This window comes from Nuphar pumila, chromosome 13 (assembly GCF_984573655.1).
Source record: "Nuphar pumila chromosome 13, dmNupPumi1.hap1.1, whole genome shotgun sequence".
NCBI classification, from domain to species: Eukaryota; Viridiplantae; Streptophyta; class Magnoliopsida; order Nymphaeales; family Nymphaeaceae; genus Nuphar; species Nuphar pumila.
The window spans coordinates 89,316,622-89,330,197 of NC_143261.1; positions in this window are offsets into that span (position 1 = coordinate 89,316,622).

A 13,576-nucleotide genomic window follows, 5' to 3' on the forward strand; every position below is an offset into this window, starting at 1 on the left:
TCAGCTAAATATGTTGAACATAATCATATAACTAAAGGTGCTCTTTTTTGGAATCAATCAAAATAGTTAATTTATAAAGCAATCAAGATTTAGTCATGTCTTAAACATACAACTTACATAAACTTATATTCAGATCTTTTTAAATGTTTAACACTTTATTTATAATTCAATTGGGTTTATAAATATTGATAATATGCCATACATGTCATAAATATATTAAAACTATAATATTCAAACATGTTACTACTTAAACACAAGTATAAGTCGTTAGGGAAATTCGGATCCCTGATGGCCCATTTTTATAAAATCTATTAGGATTAACAAAATGCATAAAAAATCATAATATTTCTACTGTGGTTACCTGTACATGTCAAGAACACAAGTCAAAAAATAGATCTCAAAAATAAATAAAAAAATAATTAAAATTATTTTATTGAACCCTGTTCTAACAGAGTTTCAATCCATAATCTGTAAACTGCAAGATTTTTATCACATTAATATATTTCTTGGAATTTATATAATTTTTTTTACCAAGCCCTTTTTACACGATCTGTTATTATATGTTAATCTTCACCCAGAATTTTTATAAAATATTTAGAGTCATTTTTCTTAAGCTTTTATATCTTTTATTAGAGATAGGTCGAAATAGCCCTCTATCCAAAGCTAGAAATTGAAGCTCTGATAAAATAGACGTTTCTTCCTTCATACAAATCCAAAACAGGTAAAACAACATTCTAAATTCAAGATTAAGATGCGTAGATAATTATAATAATTTTATTTAGGTTTTTCAGACTGATATTTAAAGAGATATCGATTTATTTCCAAAATTGGTCGAGAATAACACGTCAATCATCATAGATTTAGGTTTCTTAGAAAATGTTTTTGTAAAAACTCTTCTTAATATCATAAAATCTTTGAAATCTCATTGTTTTAGATTTAATCAAATTCAATATGGATTAACACATGAATAACAACATCAATAATCAAGTTATTACTAAATCTAATATGAACAAATGAAGAAACCCTGTTTAGGCATGTTTCTCAAATTCATTTTTAATTATGAAAAACTCAAGATTCATCTTCTTTGAATCCAAATAACAATTTTTTAAAAAAAAGAAAACATGTATAATAGATCAAAGCATGCAAAAATGCTACTGAAAATAAAACTAACTCATATATGCATGCTTAATGTACGTAAAAAGTATCTACTACGTAAATCTTACCTGAAAAATTGATAGATGTTGAAAACAACAAAGAAATTGGGTAGTTTGATCTTTACATCACCATAACCACCGAAGTATGTGCATGTTTAATGGCCGCACAACCCTACTCAAGACCTCATAGACATTTTAGGAGAAGAGAGAAAGCAAAAAGCAAAAAGCAAAAAGGAAAATAGAAGAGAGAAAGAAAGAGAGAGAGATTTTTCTTAAAAAGTGAGAAGGGCACGTGAGAGGGGGTATTTATATCCCTTCTCCACAGCCCTAACCTAATGAGAAAGGACTCTCCCTCTCCAAAATCATGTGGCGGAGGAGAGGAGTCCTTTCAAAAAAAAATTTAACTTCTAGACTCAAATTTTCTACTTATTTGATTATTTTTCTAATTTTATTTAAGTAAAATAATTAAGTTTGACTATTCAACAATCAACTCTAGCATATTCTAAATTATGTGGAACTCTTCTAGAAGTGTGGAACATCCCACCCTCTTAATCCCTTTAATTACTGCTTTTAAAAACTAAGTTTAAAATTAAAAATCTTAATTATCACCCTTTTTATTTTTATTTGATTCATTGGTATGAATTTAAAACTAGAAGATATTTTAATTCATATGGACTCCTGGATCCAAATGGGGGTCCACATAGGACGTCCCCTAGGAGGGTCCAATACATAACCATTGGATCCAATTAATGTTTTAAATTGGATCCAAACCAAATTGCACCCCAGATCCATCTTGGATCCAAATGGTGATTTTGGATCCATAACTGAAGTTTAAAATCCAAACCACACCAAAATCATATAATCTTCACAATTTATCTTTTTCAATTATTTTTGAAATATTATTCATAACTTGAGATAAAGGTTCATAATTAATTGAAATAAAAAAATCAAGAATTCATAATTATAGTCATAATTGTATCATTAATTCATCATTTATTCATTTTAATTATCAAGAAAATCTTAGGTTTTACAGTATGGGGCTATTGAACCTTAACACGTCGTATGACATGAGAGCATGACTACCAAAATTACCCATAATGAATATGGAGCCTCTCACATCACCCCTTCACAAATTGGTTCACCTAAGAGAGGGTGGATGGTACAACCTCGTGTGATAATTATCGCATGTAGATTTAAACTACATGTCATATCAACTTAACAAACGAGGAGCACAATGTCCTCGGACCTTCGTCACTCGAAGTCAAGGAGGTCCAGGTCACCAGACAAATGGTAGACCTTAGTTGCTCCAGCGATCGGGATTGCAATCCGAATATACCCATGTAACGATCATCTCTTGGTCCTTTGGAGGTCACAGCTTGGGCTGAGATCCGGTCAGTAGGTACTACGATAAATATACAAATTGCATAATGAACACCCTAGTATACTCTAGCTGATACAATGACAGATTTTCTCTGCGTACCCAGAGAAATAAGCTATCGAAACTTAATATTAACCCTGCTAACTTACTAACATAGTTAGTTGCAATTTATTTGAGATTATGAGTATGTTATTTCTGATATTATAATCTTATGATTGTTATTGATATTTCATTATTATGAACATACTATTTATGTTGGTATCAAAGTTATGAACATGTCTTTACATTTCTGAAATTATAATCATGCTAATCATACTGATATTGCATAATTGAAATCATGATAGATGCTTTTAATTACGTATCATAATGCATAATGCTTAAGTTCGCTTACCGGCTCATAAGAGTTTTGACCCCATTTCATGGGGTACATGTGTCGAACAATGATGTTGTGCGAGAGCTCGATGCAAGGTGAGACCCTAATCCAACCTTCCCTAACTACGCTCCTGATCTTGGAACTAGCTATCAAACATCTCATCTTTATGAGATATTTTATTAAACCTTTGATGTTGTATAAACTTTGATCTATTTGCCATGCTTGGAATGATATTTTATTTTTTTTGGTTATGTGATGGATTTCTATTTCAACTACAAAACTCATTTCTGTAACCCGCAAAAATTGTTTGACTTTTCAAAACACAAATTATTTCCATTGTGCTATTTAAAAAAAAATGGTGTTAAAATTCTAAGTTTGCAAGTTAAAATTTTTAGGGCATTACATGTCCCCCATAAAACATGGCCAGAATCGCTAAAACTTGGTAGAACAACCCAAACTTAAACTTAAAGAAAATATTTTAAGCATTCAAGGGTAAAGACATGATATATTATTCATCAATCATAAAGTAAAAGATAAGAAAACAATGTCCCATGAATCATTCATTTCAAGCATTCGAATATAAAGCATTTCATCACTTAATATTCCATTTAACCTTAACTCACATCACAAAGCATAATCTATATGCATTCAAGATATATAAGTTATCAAATAAATAAATAAATAAATATATATATATATATATGCATCTAAGACATTAAGATCATGACATCATTTTCATATGTATTCATAATTCTTATAAACAATAGATCAAATCATATTTGACCATTCCATAATAAAACACACACATACTTTTTAAGTAAATCAATTAGATATTCATGATACACATAAATAATGATACTTAGGTGGGATATATTCAAATCAGTCAATCATAATGCACTCATTCGCAATAAAACTATATAGGTGTGATGTGTCAACAAGTTAACCTAGTCATTTGTAGGCGTGATGTGTTATTCACCTATACGCTAACATAAGCATCACAAACATAACCTCATATCAAAATCTAAAATCAATAAGGATCTGATTCTTATATCTTAGTTCAACATATAATCATGCTACAATAGAAAAACATAATCTATAGTTTCATAACTGCCTATCTTAATCAACTCAGAAGATCATCACAATTCATCATAATATTTCATTTAATCATATAAATAGTTACAAGATCCATGCCAGATCACCTGATTTGAAAAATATACAACCTCACAAGGAGTTACTGACCTTGTATTAAGTCATGGATGGCTCATATGATAGTTTTTGAAAAAAGCACATTAAGAACAATAATTGCAATAAATAAATCAAACAAAATGGAAGGAACAATCCACACTAAAAAAATAACACAAAAAATTTCTTTCCTTTTTTTGTGTAATCAAGAAAGAAAAGTTCATTGGCATAAAAATGCCTCGATCACAAAGTTCATTATTGTAAAACCCAAAGCCCCCTTTGCCCACAAGGGGGTATAACCCAGCTTCAGCCCTGCAGTAAGGTAAGCACACCCATGGATTCTAACTCAGTTTGACGTGCAAATAATGTATTCAAATCTACAAAAATATGTTGATTTGTAGGAAGGACAATGTCATGATCAAAGTTTTTTACCAGAACTTGACTGTGACCAAAAGAAAACTTTTTACCAAAGCTTGTCTTTTATTCCTTTCACATGGTATCTAAAAATAAAGTGTCCTTTGAATCACTAATGTAATAGTTTTATTTTTCTATATAAAAAATAAATATTCTTTCCCACAAGAGGTCCACTTACCTGATAGGGGCTACTCGTAATAGTCACCAAGTTGATAGGATGCCTTCTCTCTCTCAATTTTCTAGGTTTTGGGCATCTCTCCCTTTGATTTTTTAGGGTTTCAACATCTCTCTTTCTCAATTTTTTAGGGTTTCAACATCTCTCTCTATTTTCTAGGGTAATGGGAGACTATTACTTGCAGAATTAATTGAAAAATTTTGGATCCCTGTAGAGCAACTAAATATTACAAACAATTCAGAGCCGATACCAAAAATTTCTGCATATTGTTGTCTATTTCTCATTTGTTAAGTTCTACAATCTGTTGGTGAGCATGTCAATGATGAGGATGAAGGGAGTTATACTGAAAAATGTTTCTCTTTGTTTTCTTGTGCAAGTGTATTTTGTCTTAAGAATGCATATGTCTTTTACTAATAAGAAAAAGTAAAAAGGTGAAACAACCAATAAGTAATTGCTCCGCAAGAGCTGCTTAACCAAGTGCTCTCTCATGCCTACTAATCATAGCAGTAGGCCAACCAATCATCAACTCAAGCAGCAGTAGCATCAAAATCAGAGATGTGCTTGCTTCTTTGATTCCCAACTTGTGCGTATGTTGCAACAAAAGTGCAGGCTTGTGGAGATTGGAAGCAAACAAAAATGCATCATGGTTGCCTGTCAAAAATTGACAAGCATGCCCTCTCTATTGTTTTTTTTAATAATTTGATGTTTCTTCACATTTGCTAGTGTGACTTGTTAAGGAAGAAGGGTTTTTTGAGGGTTACATTGGGGGTTATGTCCATATATGAGAAAGGCCTATTTTAAAAAGGATGAGTGATGATTAATTTTCTCTTTATTATTGAAAGAGTCATATGAAATTGTGTGCAGTCCTTTTTTAATATTGATCATATATGAGCTCTCTCTCTCTCTTTGGTCAACAAATGACTTTTGCTATGGTATATTGATTATTGTCAACCCTTCTAAATTCATCAGTTTTAGTATATGGTTTGGAGTTGCTTATGCACTAAAAGGGTCACATGAGTTTCATGAAAATTTATATAGCTGAAAACTTGCTTTTGCACTAAAAGGGTATATGTATCACCAAGATAGTTGGTTGTTTTAACAAATTCCTCATGTGGTTCTTGGGTCCATCGGATGCGTAATTTTCTTGTCAATCAATGGTTAGATGCTACAGGGGTAGATCGAGATGTTGGTACTTCACCTATGGGTTCTTTTGACCGCTCATGCCAGAGTTGGTTAGCCAATTCTTTTAGTTATGGCTTGGAAGATTGATGAACACCTTTAAGAAAAATGGGAGATATTTGTTTGAACATCCTTAAGGAAGAGAATAGAAATATATGTTCTAACAATGGATTTTAAGTAAAATAAAGTAATTTTGAATTTCATGGTAGAGTTCTGCTATGTTTATATAAATGTATATTCGCTATGGTATTGTTCCATGGTAGAGTTCTTTGAAATTTCTGTGATGCTCTCTCACCACATAGCAGGGCTTGAACCTTGGATTCTTCATAACATGACTGCATTTATCCTTTTGAGATCCTTACACATTAAACATAGTTGGGCTGCATTTATCCTTATTGAATTGATGCTCTCACACCAAAATAAAGTTCTATTTTTGTAACATAAAAATTGCATTTCCAATTTCAATTTCATATTGGAAAAGGAACCTTTCAATTCTTTGTAAAATAAATTCTTATATCAGAGATTTGCGAATATACTCAAATAAATTATTAGGTTTTGAAATATATGTTTTGAAATGAACGTTTATGTGCCTGTGATTAGGTTTTGAAATATATTTTTTGAAGTGAATGCTTATGTGATTAGGTTCTGAAATATATGTTTTGAAATGAATGTTTATTTGTCTATGTGATTAGAATATTTGTGATTTATTACTCTAGGATGAATTTGGTATTAAATTTGATATGTGGACCTTAGTAAGTCACATGTGTTGTTTTGGGATTCATAAACATTACAACATATCTCCATCACAAGCGAAAAAGGAAGATCATGTATTGTCATAAAGTCCTAATTAGTTGGATGATTCATGGCTAGACCTACCTATTTTGTAGCTTTTTTTGCAGTATGACTGATTTATTTTTTCAATATATATAAGTTGATCTGTGTTTTATATTAAGGGTTGTTTGGCATATATAACAATTCTGCATTTTTTTTAGATGTAGGCATTTTTGCCTTAATGCGGATCTCGTCGCTTGGCTTATGGTTCACGTCCAGGCATTTGTTTTTATGAAACTGAATTGGGTTTGCCTATGGTTTGTGGTTTTGGTTGCGGACGATTTTATATATATATGAAAACCCATAAAACAATGATAGTTTCCCAACACTTATGAGTTTCTTCTACTCAATGAGTTCCTTGTACCTGCATAGTGACTACATTATATATATTCAAGGAATTTATGTGAATCTGGATTTGTTACAAAATAACAATAAACTGATTTTGTTTAGTAAATGGTTGTGGTGTAATTATATTTGCTTTAAGCATGAGTGCAATGGTAAAATCAAAATTTTATAAAGTATGGTTGCATGATGTAATGCATGTTGAAAGATGCAAGTAGGTGATGCATGATGATTAAACTGCAACATGATGGAAATGTGATATGTAATTATTTTTTTTAAAATGAAATCAAGTGAATGTTCAAGCCCAAACAGGTGGCTCATGATCTTGTGCATGGTTAATTGGATTGAAAATGTGTTGGTTCCCCAAAGTGGTTGTAAACTTGTAATGCCCCTAAAATCTTGGACTTGTAACTTTTTAGATTTTTTTTGAAAGTCTTATAAACATTTCTTTATCAGAGTTTTAAATAGTAATTCAGCGGAAAATGATAATTTTGAAATAACAAGTCAACAAACCTGGGTGCATTACTTGCGAAACCTTTTCTTTACACAACGGATTTAAAACTTCATACATTCAAAACCAAATAGATAAAAAAGAAATGCAGTTTTGAATAATTTAGAGTTTATACAAAAGAGAAATTTTCAAAGAAATCCTTATACAAAATTACAAAAATGTCTTTAAGAGCGAAACATCAAGAAAAGAGTCTCATTTTGATACCATCACGTCATTGTACCATCGCTTGTTGTATCAACCTAATTATCACCTCTACCCATAAGATGGGCCAGTTTCATGAAAAATGGTAGGTGCACAAGTATAACAATTTAGAACAAAAATAATACATTGCTTTATTTCATACATGATATGTAATTTAGAATATGCAAAAATAAGCATACAGAGCATAATTAGCATGATGAGCATAATTTAGAATCTAAACTAATATGTACGTCATTCTTTTCGCAGTGTGTAAGTCAAAATAAGTAAAGTAAACATGATAACTTTGTTTTGATATTAGCTATTCTGAGGGTATGCGCATGAGCGAAACATGAAACAACAAAAACTATTTGGGGGCCCGAACAGCTAGTTGAGTCCATTCCTAAGGAGGACGACCATGAGAGAGAATTCCTCAGAGGCATTTGTAGCAAGGGATACATTCAACTTCAGTAAAAGTCTATGAGACCTATCATTTAGGATAATTTTTGGTAGTCCCATCCTCTAATTTCGATGAGTGGAGACATCGTGTCATTTGCCAGAGAGGAGTTGTTAACAACCTGTCCATCAAATTTTTTGTATCATCCCATCCTCTTCATTGACGAAAATAAGTGATGAATGGGTATGTCAGGTTTTATTTAACTAAAGACCCATTCAACATGCTCTGGTCTTTCAAACCAACTCGAGCATCTTGCCGATGAAGACGATCATTACCATTTATACGATTTCAATAATGTGTCATTTATACGCTTTGAGGTTATCACAAATCTCTTATCATTGTAGTATTAACATCTCGTGCATGTCTAAAAGTACTGCTACAATGAGAGGGGTATAGGTTTCTTAGAAAGAAACCCCAGCTTTATTGTGTTATGAAAGAAATAATGTAACCATTTTAGTTTAGTTTGACATGAATTGGTCTTTTAAAACACTTTTATATCATTGTGTACTTTTCACGATATGAAATTGCTATGAATCTCTCATCCATCCAATCATCATAATACTAACATGCCGTGCATGTTTGATAGTATCGCTACGATGAGAGGGGTATAGGTTTCTCCAAAAGAAACCCAAGCTCAATTATTTCGTTAAAGAAATAGTGTAACCATTTTAGTTTAGAATTGGTCTTTCAAAACACTTTTATATCATTGTGCACTTTGCATGATACGAGATCGCCATGAATCTCTCATCCAGTTATTGTAGTGTCAAACATGCGATGCATGTCTTGCGATAACACTTACGATAAAAGAGGTATGAGTTTCTCAAAAGAAACCCCAACCACACATATTCCCATGCTCCCATCTGGAGATATCCAGGTGATATCGGGTATTAAACAGAAGTTAAAATATTTTCTCCTATCATGCCGCTTTGGAAAAAACTTAGTTGCAATTAGGCAACCCCCAAGTGTTCAAATTTTGCTTTTCAAAACTACGCATTTTTGTAACACTAGATTCTTGCAAGGAATCCTTTTTTATTAAAGTTTCATGCATAAATTCGTGTCTTTTGCAAAGCGTAAACTTACTACGAGGTAGAAAAGAGTACACAATTGTGTATTTTATGAGGTCGGATATATGCACGAATAATATATATTACATCACGCAAACTTGTGCACATTTCAACACGATGGCAAATGTATAAAGCAATGTTTGATGTGTGAAACCACATATCAAGCTAAATAAATGCGTAAGTAGTGTACTTGGTACAAAACCGTACCTTGGCCAAATAAATGTGTAAGTAGTGCACGAGGTACAAAACTGTACTCATTAAATAAATGCGTAAGCATTGCATGAAGTACAAAACTGTAGTCTGGCTAAATAAATGCGTAAGCAGTGCACAAAGTACAAAACTATACTCTAGCTAAATAAATACGTAAGTAGTAGCTTGTGCACGTGATAGCACGATGACAAAGTAAATAACATAAATCAATGCTTGATATGTGAAACCACATATCGGGCTAAATAAATGCATAAGCAAAAGCCTACGCAGGTAAAAGTGTGATGACAAAATAAATGACATAAAACAATACTCGATATGTGAAACCACATATCGAGCTAAATAAATGCGTAAGCAAAAGCTTGTGCACGTAAAAGCATGATGATAAAGTAAATGACATAAAACAATGCTCGATATGTGAAACCACATATCGAGCTAAATAAATGCGTAAGCAGAAGCCTATGCATGGAAAAGTATGATGACAAAGTAAATTACATAAAACAATGCTCGATAATGAAACCACATATCGAGCTAAATAAATGCATAAGCAGAAGCCTGTGCATGTAAAAGCGCGATAACAAAGTAAATGACATAAAGGAAAGAGAACAAGGATCACAAAACTGTGCCCTTGAATTAAATGTGTGTGTGTGTGTATATATATATATATATATATATATATATATATATATATATATATAAAAGATTTGTTTGTCCATTATCCTTTATGCAACTTTTTCCTACCTCAAAGATTGTCAGATTTGCTGGCATTTTCAAATATAAGTCTTTAAAGGCTTATGCTTTACTGTGCATGTTGCGTCTGTTGCGCTGATGGGGTGCACTAAAAGATATTCGTCACACTGCGAAACTATGAACAAGGGAAAAATCCTTTTTCAAATTCACAAGTTTGGTGTCATAATTATTTCGCAGGGGCCCGGAGTCAGTTGAGCTTGACTAGCCACAAGAGGGGATGGGTGGGAGCAAGGGGGTGGTGCCCCTTCCTGCTGGCCAGAAAAGGGAGGTAGGGGCATCGCCCTTGCCTACTGGCTGGAAAACAAGGGAAAGCAGCACCTTTGCCCTCAGGCCACAACAAAGACACGTAGGGGTGTTGCCCCTCTACCTGTTGGCCAAAAAGCCAGAAAAGGAGGCAAGGGTGTTGCCTCTGCCTGTTCGACAAAAAAGAGGAAGAGGTCAAGGGCTGCACCCCTGCCTGCTAGCTTGACAGAAGAAGAGGAAGAGGGCAAGGGCTGCGCCCCTACCCGTTGTCCTAACAAAAGAAGAGGAAGGGGGCAAGGGTTGCGCCTGTGCCCGCCGGCCTGACAAAAATGAGAGAGGGCAGGGGGTAGTGATTGTGGCCCTGCCCGCCAGACAGAGAGGGAGGGCAAAGGTCGCGCCCCTACCCGCTGGCCGAAAAGAAGAGGCGGCACAGACATCACCCCTGCTTACCAGACGAAAAACCCAAGTGACATTTGGAGGGCATGCCTTCCTGCCGACATTATTGAGAAGAGAGCGAGAGAGAGCAGGGAAGGGAGCGACGCCCCTCCCCTATGAAACCAAAACTGAGAGAGAGAGAGAGAGAGAGAGAGAGAGAGAGAGAGAGAGAGAGAGAGAGAGAGAGAGAGAGAGAGAGCAGGGAAGGAAGCAACAACCCTCCCCTTCGAAACTGAAACAGAGACAAAGGGAGTCAGAGAGAAGGAGCAGTGAGGGGGCGGTGCCCCTCCCTTACTAATAAAACAAAGGGGATGAGAGAGAGTAGGGAGGGGGTGGCACCCCTCTTCTGCTAAATGAAACAAAGAGAGGAAGAGGGAGATGGATGGGGGAGGCACATACTTGCTAAGGGGGAGGTCACCAGCGAGACGAGGGAGGAAGATGAGAGAGAGAGAGGGTAACAAGCAAGGGGGGAAAGAGTAGGAGGGCAGAGAGACTATTGGGGGGAGAGAGAGTGTCGAGGGGTTTATCGACGTTGGGTGGCCGGAAAGGGAGGGAGAGAACGGGGGTTGGGGAGAGAGAAACGTCAAAGGGGGTGGAATGGTTTCCCTTTTTTTGTAAAAGAGAGACCCCCCCCCCCTGTTTAAATAGAAAAAACACGAGAGAGGGGGGAGGGGGGGTGCTAGGTATGGATCCAGTCGAATCCAACCTAGATCCATTTTTTTTTGATAAAAACATGAGTCTTACAATGGTGGCCGATAACCTTGTAATTGATTAATTAAAATCATATGTGATTTTGCCTTCTGGAGGCTCTTAATTTTGTAAATGATTAATTATTGTTGAAGCTTGTATGACAAGAGAATTAATAAAATAATAAGTGATGTGTGCAGTTCTCTTGTAGCTTACAATGAGAGAGTAAGTAGTACACTAAGCTCCATGGGATATTGTTAACCATAAAAGGTTGTTTTTCTAGTCACGAAGAGAGGGAATAGCTACCACTCATGTCGTTGGGTGGTAGTGAGATTGTTTCAGCTCAAATAAAATTCTAATATATCAGGTTAAGGGTGTTGGAGTCTCTCTCTTGACAAGATTGTCCCTTACCTAGTGCTAGAGAAGATATGAAGGACTAGGGTAATAAAATACAAATTGATTAAATGTACCCTCTGAGTCATGTCTCTAATCTGGATATTGTCTGTGTTGTACCCATAGAGTATTATGAAAGAGAAATGAAACTGTATTGTGCATGTAGTGAAGCATTGTATGCATCATTAAAAAATAAAAATAAAAATAAAAATAAAAATAAAAGAATTGTAAGTTACCCATAACTAAGGTAGACGCTTCACTTGCACTAGCAAGTCATGCATCAATTAACTGGTCATGCATAAGTGAGATTGGTATATATGATTTTAAATTATTGTGTGATAATTAATTGTCAACATGTTTATGCACTGATAAATATTTATTTATTATGTATGTATGAAAATAATATTGTTTTATGTATACATGTTTTAATGCTTGTATGCATAGTTATTGTATTCCTACTGGGGGTTGTGGATATTTAACTCTTTATAAAATTGTAGGTAATGAATAGTCTACTGGAGTGGTGGTGGGAAGCTGAGGCGATGTTAAAGAGTCTTTTTCCTGAAAATTGGATGTTGAATATACATTATTATTGTTTTGAGAACACATTATTGTTTATTCTATGTTTATAATAATTTATCTATGAAAAATGAAATTCTATGAATGAGAAATGTTCTCCGCATTAAAATTCAGTATTATTATGTTTGATCAATCTGCCAAAGGTTTTGACCCAAAAATTAAAAAAAAATTTGCTGGTGATAAAAAAACCACACGTTTTTCGGGTTAAAAATCTTGGGATGTTACAAATCACGTTGGTTTTCTTTTTGAATAAAAATGAATTTGAGATTTACTAGCATAATTGATCCCTTGTAGTCTTTTATCATTATGTCACTTTCTCATTGTGGTAGATGCGATGTGAGGCAACATAAGGAAAACTTCTCAACAAAGTGGCTGCCTAAAAATTATGTCCTTTTGCATTGGTATAATACAAGGGTCATCTAGAAAGCATAAATGAAAAAAATGAACTATTAAAACTAATTCTAACGTCTTGTCTCTATTATGTTTTCTCCATCTTCTTTCAGACTTTTCAAGCTTTTAGTCTTGTTTGGTAGTCATGTGTTCTGACACACTCACTTGGGATTGCAAACTGCAAAATAAGCATAAATTTGTATGCTTGAAAAATGCAATCGCATGAAGCTGTCTAAACCTCAAAATGCAGTGATTGATGTTCTAAAGGTCATGTTCTTAAGAAGACTCCTCTTAAGTGCATGATCACAAACTTATAAAATCTGGTTTTAGGTCACTTTGTTCTTCTGCTTGTCAAATGATTGATCTCAAACCTACAAAATCTTGTTTTTGGCCAAGTGAATGGTAACTTGGTTCGTGATACACTGCCCATATTCAAGAACTTCAAATTTATCATTTTCTTAAAACACTTCATCAAAAATCAAAAGACATGAAAAGATCGCGATAATTGAAAATAAAAAAAGAGTAAAATGAAAACAAAGCGAGAAATGCAAGTTTCAATTCAAAACTTTTCAAATTTCAACTATTTTATAGATTTTTAAAAACCATGCAAGACAACACTTAGTTCTTAAATTATTCCCAAGAAATTAAAAATCACTGC